The sequence below is a fragment of the Manis pentadactyla genome, chromosome 3, assembly GCF_030020395.1.
Source record: "Manis pentadactyla isolate mManPen7 chromosome 3, mManPen7.hap1, whole genome shotgun sequence".
Lineage (NCBI taxonomy): Eukaryota > Metazoa > Chordata > Mammalia > Pholidota > Manidae > Manis > Manis pentadactyla.
Genome location: NC_080021.1, coordinates 13,023,911 through 13,042,271, shown reverse-complemented (window position 1 = coordinate 13,042,271; position 18,361 = coordinate 13,023,911). Strand labels below are relative to the sequence as shown.

Sequence of the window (18,361 nt, the reverse complement as noted above, 5' to 3'; positions counted from 1 at the left end):
TTTGTCATCTGTGAGCCGCTGCAAGTGGTAAGTTTTTATCTTGGCTTCCTTAACATCCCTCTGGGCTCAGTATGTCAATAAATGGCAAGCTCCCCATCACATCCCAAAATGCAGTCAGCCAGCATGTCACTCTGAGTTCTAGTCTGGGATTTAAATCATCAAATGCCTCCAGTTGCTGATAGGTAGTATAAATCCGTGAGTCGGGACAGGTGTAAAACACAGGGAGCAGGGCCTAGATTGGCAGCCATTGGCCCTGCTTAGTTACGTTCTCTTTCAAACATCTTGGGACCCAAGGAAAATAATAAAACGTGGGCCCAGCTTCCCATCAGTGGTTCCTTTCTAGACATACCCTGTGTTCCCATCACTAAACTCACACCTGCCTGTGTCTCTGCCAGACAGAAGCATGTGATCACAGTCACCATGCAGGGAAGTACAAGAAGTGGACATTGGAGTAAGGCATCTCTGGATTCAAAGCCACTTCTGAGCTACATAATGTTATTCATCTTCTCTGAATTTGTTTTGCTTCATAACAACTCCTACCTTGAAGAACTGCTGATGATTCTTTTACTTGTTTTTCACTGCATCTCCTTGATAACTTGAAGAGCATCATCTGTCTATTGTGAATAGTCAATAGACAAATGATAGCGTTGATAACAATTACTTCTGTTACTATTAATTCTAATTCCATGGAAGGGGCAGATCACATAACCAAGACTTTGGGCACCAGTGTGGAGTATTCCAGAGTCTCTGAGTCAGACAATGTCTATTTCATTTGCCAATTATCTGACCCATCAACACATTCAAGGGCACAGGCAGCTGGAGTTTACATCATGCCCAGAAGCACAGCCCTCCCTTCCTCCACCCCCACGTAATCTGGAAAAGCCACCTATTCATGCCTGCCCTCCTGGCTTTAGGACTTGCTAGCACTCCTTTCATTTGAGACACTGACCTCTAAAGGCCTCTCTAAGAATGCACGCAGACAAGACTATTTCACTTCCACTCTCACATGAGTACAGCCCTTGGGCTGATGCCCAGAATAAACTAGTTTTGCAAGAAAGTGGAGGTGAGGGTGGAGGAAGGGGAAGACCCCAGTGAGGTGTAAATGACAGGGCGGATGTGGCCACTGGATATCTGGGGCAGTTTTCAGTTGCGGAGGGCATGAGGGAAGGAGCACAGGTGATCCTTCCTGTGGAAGCAGGTACTTCTCTGTGGTGAGTCACCTGGCTGGGGTTCCCCCAAACATAAACACGTGGTGGAGCCTACGAGCCCTTGCATACAGAGGCTGCGTGGGAATGTAGACCTGAAGCCCTGGTGCCCTCAGGTGCTGCCATTTGCTCGCCTCCTGTGAGATCCCAGACATGGGGTATTCCATCTTGGAGCCCATTTCCAATGGAGTGGGTATGTGTTTGGGGAGAGAGCGAAGGTTATTGGCATCTGTGATTCTGTTCCAATGTGATTCTGCACTAACAGAAGAGGAACAGAAAGTGAGACTGAGAAAGCCTCAGCAGTCAGCCAGGAAACCCTGACTGAGCTCTCTCCCCCCTGCACTGTGCTTGGGCTGAGGAACACGGAGCTGCATAGAACATGCTCGCGTCCCAGAGGCACCTGTCATCCAGTCAGGGAGGCAGCTAAGAGGTGGACCACAGCACTGGGCATACTCTGAACGGCGTTGGGTGAACGCCAAGGCAGAGAGCAGCCCGAGTTCTAAGCTCTCTGCGCTGGGCTCAGGGCCGAGGGGAACTGAAAGACTGCCAGAGCCTCTGGGCGGCCGGCTGCTGCCCCACTCTGCTTCTTGGGCCCAGCATGCCAGGTGTGGAGGGTGGAGATAGGCATAGCCCTTTTCCTTCTTCTTACCACTTCCTCCATGTAAATGTGCATCCTCTCTTGATAAAAAGACACCTCTAGTAAAGAGAAAAGCCATTTCAGTAAGAGAGTCAAGACACACTCCTAAAGAAAACCTACAGTGAGAATTTAGAAAGATTCTGAACTTTCTAGAAATTTCAGACCTATGATTTCTCATGTCTTGTCTACTTCTTCACAATGATGAAAGGAAACAACGGTGGTGATAAACAGCCCAACAGCGAGTACAACGATGACAATTACACCAATGTACATTGCTAAGATTTATGAAGTCCTTGTTATGAGCCGAAAACTTTGCATGCATTACGTGAGACATTAGGCCTATCTTTGTGCCAGTTTCACAGATGAGGAAATTGACATACATTTCTTAGCAAAGATCACACAACTTTGTAACAGGAGGGACCCTGTTCAGACTGGAGTGTGTCTGACTTCAGAGTCTGAGCTCGTAACTGCCCTGCCTGCCCCCGTGTTGCTTTATGGTCTTACACTCATGGTCTTGTGGGCAGGTCTTCAGGGGAAGCTGGAAAGGGGTGGCTGGAGAGGACGGGATCTACTCTATTAAAGGCGTGCCCGGATGGAGAAACTGAGGGTGGCAGCTGTGACAAAGACAGCAAAGCAGGCCAAACTGCTGGGGTCAGCAAGGAGAAAGCAATGCACTTTGAGAGCAGAGCTGCAACTAAGTAACCCAGGCAAGGAGAGTTGTCTAGGCCACCCGATGGAGCATGAGAGAGCTGCTAATAAAAAGGAAGTGATCTGAATCACTTATCCCCACTCACTGGTCCACTCATCCTCCCAGAAGGGCAAAGGGGGAAAGAAAAGGGACACTTTGGAAGGATCTCTGCTTGTGAGTAACCCACTTTTTAAGGACTCCACTGCCTCTACCTGTCCCCCTTCGGAAGTATCTATACCTCTGTAGAGGTCAGATGGCTATTTCCCAAAGTCAGTTAGTCAATTAGTCACTCTCGGTAGCTGCAAATGTTGAAAATTGAAAAGCATCTTTCCCTTCTTACTGGCTTCACAGGTGCAGGAGTGTTTGCATTGTACACTCAGAGTGGAAACAGGAGACTCCCTGTTGCCCAGCTCAAGAGAAAAGGTGGGCAGCCTGGCAACCTCCTCCCCTTGGTCTGGTCCTGTTCCACATCTTCTCTTGCAAACTGCATGATCAACACCATCATGACCTCTATTTCATGGCATCTCTTCCAAATATTTGCTTAATGAGATTCCCGCCAACAAATGGAGTTTATCTAGAATCTGAAGATGATTGAAACAGAGAGTTTGAGGCTCTTTGGAGGGTTTTAGATATTTCTGAGCTGGAGTGCTATATATAGCTGTTGCTTTTAAGTTCCTACCTGCAGTGAAAAACAGCTTCCTGCTTGCTCTGAAAAAAGGCACTTGAGCTCACAAACTGGGGCCCAGTCACTCAGAAATACTTTCATCTAGATCAGCATGGGTTGCCTTTGAAAGGCCACCGTGTGATGGGTCTCATCTAGGGGAAAATGGAATCCTTTTCCTTTCCACCACCTGCCCTGTTTAGCCCTTGCTCCATTCCCACACCCACAGTCTTCTTCCACATCCTTTCTCTGAATTACTATTTTAATGGGGGAGTTACAGAGTTCTAACTAATGTATGAAAATAGAATTACCACCTGTCCTATGCCGTAGCTCCTGTTGAGTGCTTTTCCGGTGTTGAATACCCATATTTTTACAGGTTTTGAACAAATACGTGCAGAGTGAAGGACACTGGATTTGCAGGGAGACACAAGAACACTTACATTCCAACATTGTACTTGAGTTTTGTGACCTTGGCCAAGTCACTTTTGTTTCCTCATTTGTACATGAGGTCATGGCAAGATAAAAAAAGATATGTGGAAGGGTTAGCAGTAATTAACTTGCTACTGAGGACTTGTGGTTTGTTGAACATTATCAAAATTATTCTAGCTGTTAGGCTCTGGGTGCTGAATAAATACTGCTACCAAAGTCCTATTTTTCATGCATTTTTTTTCTGCATGTGTAATTTGCATGAGTAGCAAGTAAGTTCTTAAAAATACTTTACCCTTTTATTGAAGTAGCTTTTTTTAAAAAAAATCAGCTATGGGTAATGTTAACCTTAATTACTTGATTAAGGTATGTCTGCCACTTTTCTTCTTTGTAAAGTCATTATCTTTCCATTTACAAGTATTGAGTAATTGGTGTAGAAAACTTCAGCAGAAATGAGATACACTGACACCATGTGACCCCTAATGAGATGCACTGACATCACTTGGGTGTGTTCCTGCCCAAAATGCATAAAGTGAATCAAAACATTAGGGAACATCAGACAAACCCACACTGAGGAGCTGTGTACACAATTAGTGGCTGGTCTTCTTCAAAAGTGTCAGTGTTATGAAAGAGAGTAAGGCAGAGAAGCCACCCCAAATAAGGAGATCGAGACACATGGCATCTAGATGCCATATGTAATCCGGAATTAGTTAGTGGACCTGGAAAAGTTACTACAGGAGATATCATTGGGACAATTGGGAAAGTTTGACTCTGATCCATAGGCTAACTAATGATATTGTGCCAATGGTGAATTTCCTGATTTTCATAACTGCAGCCTGGTCACTGAGGTGAATGCCCTTGCTATTGGGAACCACACAGGGAAGTATTTACCAGCCCAGGGTCAAGATGTGCAGATTACTATCGGTTGTTTTATTTTTATAAAAGTATTTATATAGGTGTATATATATATATGAGAGAAAAAGGGAGAATGGTGAAACATGCAGCAAATTTTAACAACTGGCGAATCTGGATGAAGGGTCTATGGTGGTTTTTTTCTTTTCTTTTTCTCTTTTGAATAATTTTTACAAACTGTCTATACATTGAAGTTGTTTCAAAATTAAAAGAAAATTAAAACAACCATATTAAAAACCAATACTTCAGAGAGAAAAGGAACTAAACTATAAAATCAAATTCCTACATTTTCCAAGCTCTCAAAGGAGTTGAGCCCAATTTCCATGAATTCTGTTGACAAAGATTGTGATTTTATCACTGTGATAATCCTCATAGGGAGTATATAATTATAGTTTCTTGATCCCAGATGGTAACTGAGTTGGGGTAAGAATCCAGAGAAAATTCAAGCATCTTATTTGAGCTCTCGCCATCAAGTTTTAAACAAAGTTGCCTAACAAGACACCATTCAAGCATTCAACCATCTATCTAATGAAGATTTATTGAACATCCTTTTTTCGGCATCATGCTAGCTTCTGGAATAAAACTTGAGTAATGTCTTTTCCCTTCGCTCAAAGCGTTGACAGTTCAGATGGAGAGACAGTCATGTCATAAGCAATAAAATTTCAGAGTTGCGGGGATGATAGTAGAAATAGACATAAGGTGCTAGTAAGGGGGAAGGCGCCAGGAGAGAGTGAAGAGTTTTCTTAAGGAGTTGACACTGATGTCCGAGTTGAATTGTAACAGATGGAAAGGGTCTTTCAGACAAAGAAAAGGATGGTTGTCTGAACAACCAGAGTATATTTGTATAAGGCAAATCACTTCATGTCGATGGAATCTAGGGTGTGTGGTGGAGTAAAAGTAGAAAATGCCAGCGAGAGCTTTGTGCAAAGTTTTTTCTTTCATGCTGGAGTTTGGATTATTTCTGTATTCTCTTTATGAGCCAAGTACCAGCCATCTGAGTGTCTACCGAATCCTACAGTTGCTTATAGTCAGTCACCATCTTCCTTTGATATTGAAATAAACAGACTCAGGCTGCCATCTACATACCCTGAAAAACTCCGCAATAATACATACTTCACTCTGCTTGGATTCCTGTTGGGGAAAGTCACAAATTCCCCCTATCCTACCCGTATTCAAGTTTATTTTCTGGATTCTGGATCTCACTAGTGTCTTGTCACTTGTGTCTCTCCTCTTCCTAGCTTGAGTCAATCCACATGTGGGATCTAGCCTTCTTTCTTTGCTTTGGTTCAAGATTTAGAGAGAGAGAAAAGGGTGTTGTTTTTTTGTGGGGTTTTTTTGTGTGTGTTTTTTTGGTGGTAATATGCAGAAAACCTTGGGAAATTACAAATGAGGTCTCGACTTCTCAGTTTACAAGCTTACTCCTCACGGGGGTCTCTCGCTGGCTGGAGTTTCCTCATGGACTTCCTGGCTGTCGTATTAGCCAGACCCACACGCAGTTCACACACTCCTCCCTTTCTCTCCCGTCTCCTGAACTCTGAACTCTTCTCTCCTTCTCGTTTGGGTCTACCTGAAATAACTACTCAGACTTTTTCCATTTGATGCACAGAATAATTTATTTTTCACCCAAACTCTCAGCTCTGCCAATCTTTAAAATTATAATAAGTTATTATGGTTTTCTCCTAAACAAAGGGCCGTCTGTCTGGGGTTTCCAACTTTTGACAACCAAAGAATTAGTGGAAGCTTTGACACTATAATATTTCCTTTTATATGACTCAATATTAGATGTGGTTTTACTTGTGTTTGTAAGGAAGGGAGCTGTATAAAGATTTACCCTCCCATTGATGTGCATTATTTTATCCCAGGAAGGACAAATGTGGTTGGAGAGAGAGAGAGAGAAAAAGAGAGAGAGATTTTTAAATTTCCACTACATTTTCTCTTCTGGAGAAAAAGGGCTTTTTTGAGGGAAAGTACAGGGACATTGGAGGCAGACAAATTTGAGCTCTTATCCTGATTTGCTCTAATGAGTTGTTTGACTTCATGTGCAATATACATTCTTTCAGGGGCCCCTGAAAAGACAGTAATATCTAGGAAGGAGCAGAAATATCTAGGAAAATGACATCAGCAAAATGGCTGACCAGTTTCCAAAATGGATGTCATCCTGACAGAAAACTAATAGGAAAACACTGAACTTGAACTATACCTTAGATGAAGTGAACCCAACAGACATATACAGAACACTTCACACAACAGCAGTGGAAAATGCATTCTTCTCACACATAAATGGAACATTTTCTAAGATAGATCAAAGCCCTTGCTTAACAATTAGGCAAGACAAAGAAATAAAAGACATCCAAATTACAAGTAAGAAGTAGAACCATCTCTGTTTGCCAGTGACATGATCTTAAAGAAAATCTTAAAGACTCCACCAAAAAAAAATTCAAACCAATGAATGAATTCAGTAAAGTGGCAAGATATAAAATCAACATACATATTTCAGTTGTGTGTATATACATTAATAATGAACTATTTGAAAAAGAAATAAAGAAAACAATCCCTTTTAAAACAGCACCAAAAAAATAAAGTACTAAGGAATAAACTTAACCAAGGAAGTAAAAGATCTGTACTCTAAAAATTAAAAGACATTGATGAAAGAAACAGAAGAAGACACAAATAAATGGAACTGGGTATTTGATAAATTGGACTTACTATGAAATTCAACTATCTTCAAGAGACATAATAAATATGGCAACTTGTACTAAGCCCTAATGATGTATCAGACACTTGATGTATCAGATGTGTTATACACATTATGTAATTTATTTTGCATAGTAATACAAGATAGATACTATGTTCTTTCATAATTGAAGAACCTGAGGCTTAGAGTGGTTAAAATGATAGAAAAAAAAAATCATGCACATACACAAAAATGAAACAATCTGATCAGTCTAACAATAATAGATCATTACTGAAGGTGTCTTCCTTGGTAAATGACATAATTTACCCAGTTTCTCTAGCTGAAGTGCTAGGACTCCTATCAGATCCCTCTATTTCCCTCATACTTCACAGTGATGCATCATCAACCTTACCTCCCAAATATATCTGAATCCATCCAGTGTTCTTGACCTCCATGGCTACCCCTCCAGTCAAAGTTACCCTTGTCCTCACTTGAATTTCTGCATCAGCCTCCTAACAGGGCTTCCAGTCTTTCCTCTTATCTTCTACAACCTAGTTTTCCACATGGGAGCCGAAACTATGTATTTTTTCATGTAAATATGATCTTGTCACTCTCATGTTTTGAACCCTCCGATGGCTTCTCATGTAGAATCATGTCAAGATCCTTGACCATGATCTGCAAGATCCTGGGCAATGACCTCCATCCACCTCACTTGCTTTATCTTGTGTCTTTTCTTCTGTTACTTTGCCCCAGCCTTGGAGAAGTTTCATTCCTGCTTTTAACACTTATGTTTCATTCCCACACCTCACCATTGCTCCTTCTGTCTCAAACGACCCTTCCCAAGGTTTCTTCATGACTGGTTCCTTAATGTCGTTTAGATTCTAACTCAAATGTCACCAAGTCACCATCCCCTTGCCACTCTATCAATGTATGCTGTTTTATTTTCTTCATGCTACTTATGATAATGTTCAATGAGCTATTCATCTATTTGCCTGTTTTTAACAGTATATATAAATAGAATCTAGAATGCAAGCTTCTTGGAAGTAAGAAGTAAGAAAGAAAGGACATTATCTTGTTCACTGCTATACCTTCCCACACTTAGAACTGTGACCAACACCCAGTGGGAACTCAATGGATATTTGTTGAGTGATTTTGACTGAAAGTCATTAATCTAGCCCATCAGGAAATTCACCTTGAAATTTTATGATAGAAATATAGCTAGAGAATAAACTATAAAACTGTAGAATCTTGAAACTTCTATCTGGGTTTTGTGAAGATAAGAACCACGTAGTAAGGACATGAGATACCTCACAAATGCAAATTTATTGTCTTTAGCCATTACACTGAATGCCTAAGTAAATATATTTTCTCCAAATGTATTCTAAAGGGTGTTATTCCCAACTGAGTTCTGAAAGTCTACAAACAAATAACTCAACTCCACTTAAAACAGCCCAATTATAGGGGTATTTAGTACTTCCCAAGACAGTCCATTCCATCACTGGACAAAAGAGAAAACTGCAGTATCCTCAGCAAATAGTCACATCATTATTATTGATAAGATAATAATATACTGGGTGCTGGAAGGCAGGGGTCTGCACATTGAGGTCCATTGGTCAAATCCAGGCCTGCCTGTTTTATGGGACCCATGAACTAAGAATGGTTTTTAAACTTCTTAAAACTGTTGAAAAAAAAATCAAAAGAACACTCTTTCATGAAACATGAAAATTATATTAAATTCAAAAGTAAGTCTTCATAAAGTTTTATTGGAACACAGCCATGCACACAGTTCACCCATCTGTGGCTGCTTTTTCCACAGCGGAAGAGTCAAGGAGCTGCACTACAGACCGTGAGGCCCACAGAACCTGATATATTTAGTAGCTGGCTCTTTACAGAAAAAAAATTCATAGGCCACAATTGTGGATTATGCAAAATTGAGGAGTTACCACCTTTGAGTGTAGCTTTCAAAATCAATTATTAATTTAAAGATATTATGCAATCTGTAAAACTCTCATTATAAATTTTTGACTTATGGTTCTTGAATCTGCAAGTCTCTTCAGCTCTAGAGAGATTTTTTTCCTGCTCATCAGTGTGTAGTCATAATTGTGAAGTATACTTGTGTGTGTGTGTGTGTGTGTGTGTGTGTGTGTGTGACAAAGCAGAGCTACATACATTTGTGTCTGTGTGACCAATGAATTTAAATGTAGATGTGGCCACTTTATATCTGCCTGAATAATTATGTTCATGGATGATCAAGGTTGGGTCAAATTACTCAGCATAAAATGAAAGATTAAGCTATCAAAATCATTTCATTTTTAATAGATAATCAGATGCTCATTTATTTTTCATGGTACCTACTGTTGCATGTTCATTTTCTTAGATAATTTCTTAACTAAATAAACATGTGTTAGGGCCTGTTTTCCTTATGACTTCACAAGTGAGTCCTATTTTCATTTTACTCATGATGCTGGCTTTGTTTGCACTCAGAGAAGTAAAAATAATTTCATTTCTGTGCCACCTTTAACAGATTATTTGGATCATGGACATATACTGGTGTGGCCCCCTTCATTAAGCTGTTCGCTTTGTCAGATGTCAAAGAATTTGTTCAAGGATAGGGCAAGTTTCCTATTTCAGTGAGCTCTCAGTGGAAAGCCTGTCTAGCTCTGTGGAATAACTCAGAGTCAAGTCATTTTGCAAAGAAGTACAGATCTGCCATTTCCAGGGGTATGAGGATAAAAGCCAGTGGTTTTCACTTCACATTACAGGGGTAGTGGGTAGTCGTGAGGATGGAAGGAAGGAGCAAGACAGTGTGGGAGAAGCAGTATGAGGTGGAAAGTAGGATGCTTGCCTCAACCCTGAGACCTTAGTGAAGCTACTTAAATTTTTTGGTCTTTAATTTCCCCATTTTGGAAATCAAGGAGTTAGTTGAAGTCAATAGTATTAATGCCTTTTAAAGCAATAAACACTTGATGAAATGAAATTCTAGTGCAAGACTAAAAACTGAAGCACATGGGGATGGAACTGACTTGGTGGAAATGTGGATCATTGGGACTTTCACTCGATCGCTGGTGGTAGCTCTAGAAGCTTCTCTTCAGAGCTGAGGGCTCAGCAGAACAGCCTGACCACTGCAAGACTGTTCACCGAGTTGCTTTTTTCTGCTCCAATATCTGTGATTCTGTGGGTAACAGTATGTGCATTGTTTATAGGCGCATTAATGCACTGGATTTGCTAAAGAATAATGTATTCTCTTTACTGATCAAGTATTCCTATGGCAGGGAAATTTTCATTATTTATAGGCCAGGGAGATGCTGTGAACAGAGATGGCGGCTCAGTCCTCTCAACCCCACGCACTTCAGTGGGAGTCAGCTAAACACAATAATGACAAAACACACTCAGTGTTTGGGTGTATGATTTCCTCTGCACTTCCACATCTGTCCCCTATTATACTCAAGTTCCATGAGGGAGGAGTCTACATTTTATTCTTCTTCTTTTCCCAGTGCCTAGTCCAGTGCTTAGCAATAGAAAACACTCTGAAAGTTTTCGATAAACAAACAAATGAATGAAGGCTTCTAAGCTCACCATATAGATTGCCAAATTGCTACACTAAGAATAAAGGATTATCTAGGAAATTCGAGAGTAAAATCTACCCACTGGGTAATTAAGGATTAAAGTCACTGAGCAGTAAGCTCCCTGGACCAGTTGTTCCATTCCTCCATTAACTCCACTTGTCAACTTGGGTGCCCATCCATAAATCTCACTCTGATACAGATAAACCACACCATCTCTACATTTCCTCCCAATAGTGACATTCCAGGAGGCTATGGCTAAGTTAACTCAGAAAAATGATCCTTTAAGTTTTTCCTCATAAATTACTTAAGCAATTACTGTAAATCTCTATTTCCAGAATCCCTTCCCCTGCACACTTCATGGATTCTCCCTTGAGCAGCCCTTTAAGGCTCACAGGGAAACGTCAGATGGTCTCGGACCACGCTTAAACATTGCCCCTTTCCTCTGCACCACCCAACAAAACCCCTCACCTTAACGTGTGTCCCTGAATTTCCTCTTCTGAGAGATTCAGGGAGAGGGGGGCTACACAGAAATGTTGACACCAGGTGACCACTGTGACCTTAAACTATTGGAGGAGCCCACCTTTGTGCATCAGTCTGGGAGAGAAATCGCAGAGAGGGAGAGCTGTAGAAACTTCTAGCATTTTATTGAGGAAATTGTGCTAGATAGACATCAGTAGGTGTACCAGTGAAGGCTGTCCCCAAACAACCAAAGCCTGCTCCTCCTAATGTAGGAGCATCACCAGTTTCACATTATACTCTAAGGATGCAAAGAAATGGAAGATTTCTTATTTTTGTAACACTCATCTAAGAGTGGTTCTGAATACCAAATCTTCTGGGTAGAAAAAAAAAAGCTTGCTAACTAATGATACCTCATCTTTGTACAGTACAAATGGGATTCCTAAGAGTTTAAAATAATATTTGAGGAGTAAACTTCAGTATTTCACATTTCCGCCCATTCCTCTTTCTTCCTCCCAAGATGACACCTAGATCTATCAAAAAAGCATTCTCTGCTCTTCTGAGGGAGGGGGAAGGCTTTGAGTCCACACGTGAGTTCTTGTCCCACGCTCTAGCCCTTGGTGGCTTTGATGGAGATGATACCTCCTCCCCAGTGGGTCATTATTTGCCTGGATGCATTCACTGCAGAATGAATATTCTCCCCTGCAGAATGAATGTTCTGGTATGTTTTGTTGTTCTTGTGCAGCAGTCCACCTGGATTTAAACCCCAGCAGAACCACTTCATAACTATGCAATCTTAATCAAATTACTGGTCCTGTCCTGAGGTTTTTCTTCTGCCAAATGAAAACTATTTTGAAAGTTTGATGAGGTAATACATGTTCAGTGTCTGGTGTATAGTGAGCACCAAATAAATGTTAATCTGTCATTATTATTATTTTGGAAATTGGTTACTAGGCAGAACAAACAGTCAACTTATGGGTACAGCTGAATAGAATTGCACATTAGCTATTATTGTTGATTCTAGTTTAGAGTTTAGGTCTTCTGGTCTCAGGGTTGGTGCCAAACACACCAGGCTGAGTGACCTTTTGTGAGCTTTGGGTATTCCTAAATATTAAGCTCAGTCTAAGTACATTTCTCTAGCTTTTCTAACATCAGTCTTTAAAACTAGTAATCAGACAGTTACTGATAAGCGATCAAGTCAATGTATTTTGAGAAACTCAAGAAGGAAGGCACTTTCATCTTTACTCTGCCTGGCTTCCAATCATTTCCTTACAGATCTGGAGACCTGACACTAATTTCACAGCATTCAAGTGTGAGAAAATATCATTCCAATACTGACTGTTAAAGAAAAAAATATAAAAACCCCTACAGGAGCTTCTGGCTGCTGGGCCATTATACTTTCTAAATTAATCATTTCCAGTGTGTGTATATGTGCACCGGTAGTTTCTTTGGCCAATAAGAGTATGTCCCTTACCAGGAGCTCTGCAGCCCTTCTGCTTACTTAGTCATTCTGCTCACAAGGATATCACATTTTGGGTTTTGAAAGATCTTGGCCTTTATTCTCATTAGACCTCTAGTCAAACAGTTCTTTCATTTCCTGTGGGTATTTCATGAACCCTAGGAGGTATTCCACCAATAATAATCAATCTTTCAACAAACATTCAGTAGCATCGACAATGTTATAGGCTTTGTGCCATGAGCTGAGAATGCAGACACTTAAGAAACAACTATTAAGACTTGCCTTGACTACTGGGGGATACCATGGTGGAGCTCACCAGTTGAAAACGATTTGGTTCAGCTGATAGTGGAACAAGATGCCCTCTCTACCATCTGGAACACTTCCCTCCAGTTGCTGTCCCAGTTTTCTTCTTTTCTCACCACATATAAAGAGCCTTTTGTGTATATTTCTCTATTTTCTCACCTCCCACTCCACTCTGGGCTCTGCTTCTATCACTTCTTGTCCAAAAGATCTCAGCGATGTCCAACTCTCCCGTTCTACGCAACCTCTGCTCTTAACCACCTCTACTTGACTTTTGAGCAAAGTTGACCACTTTGGTCTTAAGATAGTTTTCCTTTGACTAGGCTGGTGCAGCGTCTTCTGTTTCCACCTGAACCTTGGGTTGCTCCTTCTCAGGTCCTTTCCCAGTTATGTTCCTCAGCTGAACAGATGTCAAAAAAAACTCAGAATTTCTCATGGCTATCAAGTCTCAGTCTAGGACTTCTCCCTAGTCTACCTTTTCTGTGCCCACAGCCTCATTAACACCCAAAAGCTATGACTTTCAGACTGGTGTCTCCAACTTAATCTTTCTTCCAGTCTCTAGTCCTCTATATGAAAATCCAGTCCCTAATTAGACATTTCAGCCTGGATGTTTCACAGGTAAATGCAGGCCTGTATATTCCAAACTGACCAATAATCTCTCTCCAGAAAACATTCTCCATCTATAGTGTTTCCTATCTCAAGTGGCACCACCAGCCTCCCATTTGCTTATGGCTGTTCCCTCAGTCATCTTGGATGTCTCCCTCATCCTCGGATGCATTTCTAATAATATCAAAATCTCAGCAAGACACCTTCTAAATATTTTTTTAATCCAAATACCTATTTACGTTTTCACTGCTGAAACCCTAACCTGTCAGAGCCATCACCCTAATCCTAACCCACACCCCTCCCACGGAAGCGTTCTTCTGACATGCCTTCACCCTTCTCCTCCTGCCCCTTTTCTTCCTAGTCTCCTCACAAAAGTCATCTTTTATATGCTCTTCTGACCCTGTAAAGAGGGTCCCCATTAAAGCTCTTCCATGACTTCTTACTGTTCTCAGGTTACAGGTCAGCTTTCACATGGCTTGGTGGGGGCTGAATGTTCTGGTCTCTTCCTCATTCCAGTGTCTCACCTGCTTGCACCTTATTCCTCCTCCATGCCTGCCAGTCATTTGGACCCTCATCCCCTGCAGTCCTCAGAGTTCTTCCTAGTCTTACTATTTCATCTGCCATTCCTTGTTTCCATTCACTCTTACTCATCCTCACAGCTTGGCCTAAATAGGATTTCCTAAGTCAGGCTTTTCCTAATACTCAGAGCAGCTTGCATCTCTTTTATGTGCTCTCATTTCACAATTTATTTATTGCTATTATAAATATATGGTAATTTGTATGATAATATGTGTTAAGGTGTTTCTCTGATAGACTGTAAGAACTATAAAAGCAGGAGGCCTGTCTTACCACATACTTTTCTGTTTACCACTAGCACACTCTAAAGTTACTTGTCAAATGAATGAACGAGTTGACCATACAACTTCTTAACTGCTCTAAGTTACTAAAAGGAAACCGCATTTTCCGCCAGTTACTTCACCCCAGGATCCCTCATGAATGTAGAGAGAATAGTGACTAAGAGATAGTTCTGTTGTAGTGAGTAAATATATCTCACATCTCTTAATATGTGAAATTCCCCAGGAGCATATATTCAGAGCGTGTCGGACAAATAAATGGACGTATGCAAGGGGAAAACATGGTTCTGGCACTTGGGAATCCTCTACATGTCATTTTCTAAAAGGGAAACCACAGTTACAAAGCAAGCAATCTCAGCACCAAAACTGGAAAAAAAAACGAGGAGAGTATGGATTAATTTCAGCATGTTCGTCTTTGAAGAGTAGCACATGTTCTAGTGAAGTGCTCTAGGGAGAAGCTCGCTGGCTTTCTGAACCTCTTACTCTCGTTGGCGGAGTCAGGCTCCCAGGATTATTTTCTGAGGTCCAGAAATGGAATGCACGTGGGTCTGTGAGGTCACCACCCGCGGTACTCAGCACTTCTGTTCACTGTCACAGCATTAATCCAGAGAGCCAAGGACACAACTTCAACACCACCTTCATTTAATTATTCGTCTAAAATAATTTTCCTTTTTAGGGGCTGTGGCGAGAACCCACAGGAGTATGGTAGATCAGGCAAACCTCAGCACATCTGGTGCTCTTCCTCGCACCCCCGCAGAAGGGAGGGCCAGGTGCCTTTCTAGGAAATAGAACTCTCTGAATTCTCCTATTATCATGTATTACTTAATGGTGGCAATTGCCAAAAATAATCTGAAGAAGGCAGGTTATAAATAGCCACCCACCCACCTACCTAAAGTATAAACTGGTAAAAAAAAATTTCCCTCTACCAACTCGGCCTCCTTTCCTCCCTCCCTCCCTCTTCAAAATGTATTGGTTTTATACATGAATGCACAAACATCATCCTCACAGCCCTCCAACCACACTCTGAGCCAGTATACAGATCATTCAAGCTGTATTTCATTGTGAAGAAAAGTAAGAGTTGAGAAAAGTCAGTGTAGGACGGGCCCTAGGAGGTGAGGGTTTGGGTCAGATGGACCTCTTTTGAATCAAGGCATCCTGGTCACAGAGCAATCTTGGCCAAATTGCTTGAGCCCTTCAGGACTCAGTTCTACCTCTATGCAGTGGGTGTAAGTAGTGATATTTTTATGAGTTGTTTTCCACCTAATCATAGAAGCCACTTAATGCAGTCTCTGAAACATAAGAGCTGCTCAGTATTAACTATTTACTTTTTAATGTTTGCTTCTGGTAGTTCAACAGTAGTCATGGATTAATAATAGCCTAGTAAGCAAAGGGATTCAATTCTTCAAGCAGCCATTTATTAATCAGGACCCTCTTTTCCCAGCTTTTCTCCCTTACCCACCCCCAGTCATAAAACCTTGGAGGTAGAAATAAGTAGATGAACAAATTACACCTCTCATAGGCAACCTTGGAAGACAATGAGGAAAGCTGGGATTACAGAGGGGATCCAGACCTAGGAGATGTGGAGCTTGTTCCTTAACTTATTTCCAGCTCTGAGGTGTGATTACTGTTTTTAGCTGCATTTGTGCAGAAAATAGTATTGGATATTTATCACAAATAAGGCTGTGTTTTGTAACAAATGGTGTCCCTGCAAGATTCTTAAGTCCTCAATACCATAGGATGTGACCTTATCTGAAAATACAGTCACTGAATATATAATTAGTTATGATAAGGACATTAGTTTGGGCCCTAATCTGATATGATTAGTATCCTTATAAAAAAGGGACATTTAAACACAGAGATAACACATACTAGAAGGACATCAGGAGAAAATGAAGGCAGCGATCAGGGTGATGCATCTACAGGCCTAGGGATGCCCAGGATGGCCAGCAAATCACCAGGAGCTAACTGAGAGCATGGAACAGATTCTCCCTCACAGCTCTCAGAGAGAACCGACCCTGCCAACGTGTTGATCTTGGACTTCTAGTCTCCAGAATTTATTAAGACAACAAGCTTCTCTTGTGTCAGCCACTTAGTTTGCAATGCTTTTTAATGGCAGCCCTTGAGAACTAATACAGGCCAAACGTGTACATGCCAAAAGCATTACATGGCAGATGAATGTGCTAAAGTTATTTCTCCTGCTTTGAGGGGGTTAAGCCTAGTGAAGGGTACTCACATTACACTCCCCAGGGCCTACCGCTTATTTATTTCTGGAAGGCTACCTGCAGATTTCCATTCTCTCTCATGCTCACTAGCTCCCACAACACACTTTAAAAATCTTTCATAATGCACTGATTTGCAATGCATGTATTGCTCCTTTAACGTAAGGACATGCATTCATCACTTTTATCCCTACATAAGACACTCAGAACAGGGAAGAGCCAGAAGGAGGAAGGAAAAAGAAAGGCAGAATGAAAGAGTAGAAAAGAAAGGGGCTGCTTCCTATCACACCCAAAAGGTGGTGACTCAGCCTCTTCCCAGGAGTTCCTGGTATGGCAGGTCACTCCCAGTTTTTTCATCTCTTGGGTGCTCTGGGTTCTTGAGGGTTGCTTCTAATTTTGAACTAAAATTAATTTTCCTGAAGCTGCAGGAACTTTGATCTTAGTTCTTCCCTCTAGAGTAACACACAACAAGTCCAATGCCCCTCTTCTTTCCAGCCCAGATGATTAATGACTGAGAACCGTGACCCCAGAGACTTCTCTTCTGGAGATGATGCCAAGCTTCTGGATCAGTTCACACTGATTGAGGGTCCGATATGCGCAGGGCCCTTTCATGTACACTCACTTCCTCCTCAGGGCACGTTTGCAAGGTAGGCGCTATTTCCTTGGTAGAGTGAGGAACCCGAGGCTGGGTGAGGCAGAGGGATTGGCCTGAAGTTACACAGTTGAGAAGGGGAAAATGTGCAATCCATACACTTGTCTGACATGAACCCAGGTTCTGGTTCCACAAAACTGGAAGTAAACTTTTTTCCATGGTGAGTCTGATTTATCTATTAGCTCTGACCTTAACTCTTGCATTGTGAAGTACATTGAGGTCCACGACTGCCCTAATAGCAACTGGGGACTTATCCTCTCCAGTCAAGGTCTATTCAACAAGAGCCAGCACCAGCTGGCATATGGGATTACATGCCAACGGATCTACAGTGCTGGGCAAAACAGCCTTGACTGGCAGCTGTTGCTTGTCCAGCTGTCCAACAGATGAGGAGATGACAGCGAAGTGACCTAACTGGCACCAAATACATCTGCTTATTTTTCATGCTATTTGAATGTCAAAGAAATGAAACTCATGAGTGTTGTTTCCTCTAAAACAGGGGCAGGCCTACATGGCTATCCAAAACTCCCCTTGTAGTAGGAAAAAAACTGGTTTCAGGCTGAGATGTCTGAGTTTCACTCTAGATCTCTCATTGACCTGCTATGTAAACTGGAGCTGGTCACTTCAAGTCTGAGGGCTCAATTTCCTTGTTTATAAAACCTTTCACAGGTTTTGTTTCATGACCAAATGCGAGGGTGTGTTTGAAAGTTATTTAAAATGTAAAAAGTACAATAAAGTATAAACACATAAGAATTTTAGGTACCTGAGAGAGAAGAATGATTATCTGGGCAACAGAAGGAAAACGTAGAGCCTCTGGGTCAAATGACCAAAGCAGAATCAACGGAGCATGTCTGAGGACTCGAAGCGGAGCTCTGTGACCCGCGCATCTACATCGCATAGCAGGGCACGGAGCTTCTCTGAAAAGGACTGCTCACTAGTTTTGCTAGTGTTTTCAGAAAGTACCCAATTTTTTTTTTCCATTTTGACTGTGGTTTGTTTTCCCTACTGTGCACCCAGACTTCAAATTCAAGATTCAAGCCCTTCTTCAT

General features: G+C 41.5%; 1 long non-coding RNA gene across 2 annotated transcripts in view; it reads right to left on the bottom strand.

The window, feature by feature from the left end:
* Positions 1–1,793: 1,793 nt before the first annotated feature.
* LOC130682801 (uncharacterized) overlaps positions 1,794–18,361 on the bottom strand; it is a 208,729-nt gene continuing 192,161 nt past the window's right edge. Inside the window, exon 3 of one of the 2 annotated variants that reach the window (XR_008996145.1) lies at positions 1,794–1,901. This is a non-coding gene — a long non-coding RNA (uncharacterized LOC130682801). Of the gene's footprint in view, positions 1,902–10,622; positions 11,333–18,361 lie in introns of those variants that run through there. The other variant, XR_008996144.1, reaches the window with a different exon arrangement.